Raw genomic sequence first — 1676 nt, 5'->3', positions numbered from 1 at the left:
ATGCAGTTTGTAGGGAACAGCCCACAGGGCACTGAGCAGAGCAAAGTGTTTCTCTAAGGTTTCTTCCATCTCAGAGATCTGTAAACTTTGAGGCTATCATGCACTAGATTCCTAAAGCAGGTGGCCCAAATTTTCCCCCAAAACTTGAAAGAGCAAAAGACCTGAAGATTACACTTAATACCCTGTCAACAACCAGCTCACCATGTAAAAGGAAAGAGGTATTTGGGTTATCTGGCAATATCCATAAGTCAGGGAAATATTCTGTAAAACCAGAAAGTGGGAAAGAAGCAGTCAGTCAGTCACTATATATTTCTGGAGCACTTACTATATGCTAGGCACTGTTCAAATGCTGTAGTACCAATGGTTAGCAAGGCATAAATCCTTTTTGTACACACTAGAAGTAGGAGCAAACAGTAACTATGTAAGCAAATGATTCAGGATGCTTTCACACCAAAAGTGTATTAGTTAAGATCATGAACTCTACTATTTCCTAGTTGTGTGACCTTCGTTAAGCTACTTGACCTCTCTGTGTCTCAGTTCCCTATCTGTAAAATAGGGATTAAAGATTGCCCCTATAGGATTGTTTTAAGGATATAACCAGTTAATATGTGTAAAGTGTTTAAACAGTGTCTAGAACATAGAAATATTATGTTTAAGTGTTTTTGTTATCATTATCAGATGCTATTAAGTACTAGGTAATAGAAGAGATAGTAAAGCAGAAAAATGCAGAGAAAAGAGAATGATGGTTATAGGCATGATGACAGTGGTTAGTTAAGGAACAAAAGGGTTGGTGAGCAGAATCACTGACATCAGAAAAAAGCCAGAGGTGGGGTAGAGTGGCCTGAGCTGAGGGCATGAAGAGCACAGGGCGGCAGTGACGACGGGGTTGATATTGATGGTAACGACGGCCTCAGCACACCGGGAAGATGAAAGGCCGGATAGAGCTGGGAGATGTGACACCACACAATATTAAACAGTTGAAGAGATTAAACCAAGTCATCTTTCCAGTCAGCTACAATGACAAGTTCTACAAGGACGTACTGGAGGTTGGTGAGCTAGCAAAACTTGCCTATTTCAATGATATTGCAGTAGGAGCGGCATGCTGTAGGGTGGATCATTCACAGAATCAGAAGAGACTTTACATCATGACACTAGGATGTCTGGCACCTTACCAAAGGCTAGGAATAGAAACTTAAATGTTAAATCATGCCTTAAACATCTGTGAAAAAGATGGCACTTTCGACAACATCTATCTGCATGTCCAGATAAGCAATGAGTTAGCAATTGACTTCTACAGAAAGTTTAGCTTTGAGATTATGGAGACAAAGAAGAACTATTATAAGAGGATAGAGCCTGCAGATGCTCATGTGTTGCAGAAAAACCTCAAAGTCCCTTCTGGCCAGAATGCAGATGTGCATAAAACAGGCAACTGAACAAATTACAAATGAACTTTCTTGCACTTGCTTGTCGCCAAATAAAAGAGAGGCCCATTGATTTTTTTTCCGTTCTTTCTTTTAAAGCTTCCCCCCTCCTTATTCTTGTTTCTCTTTCTTTCTTCTTTCTATCTTTCCTTCCTTTTCTCTAAAAGTTTTAATACTTTCAAGGACTTTAAACATTAATCATGTTTGGATTGTTTGAGTTTTCTGACTTTGTGAGGTGATTTCATTGAAGGAAGG

General features: G+C 39.4%; 1 pseudogene; it reads left to right on the top strand.

The window, feature by feature from the left end:
• The first annotated feature begins 926 nt into the window (after window positions 1-926).
• LOC119530060 lies at window positions 927-1433 on the top strand (annotated as a pseudogene).
• The last annotated feature ends 243 nt before the right edge of the window (window positions 1434-1676 follow it).

The sequence above is a fragment of the Choloepus didactylus genome, chromosome 3, assembly GCF_015220235.1.
Source record: "Choloepus didactylus isolate mChoDid1 chromosome 3, mChoDid1.pri, whole genome shotgun sequence".
Lineage (NCBI taxonomy): Eukaryota > Metazoa > Chordata > Mammalia > Pilosa > Megalonychidae > Choloepus > Choloepus didactylus.
This window is presented reverse-complemented; position numbering and strand designations above follow the sequence as displayed.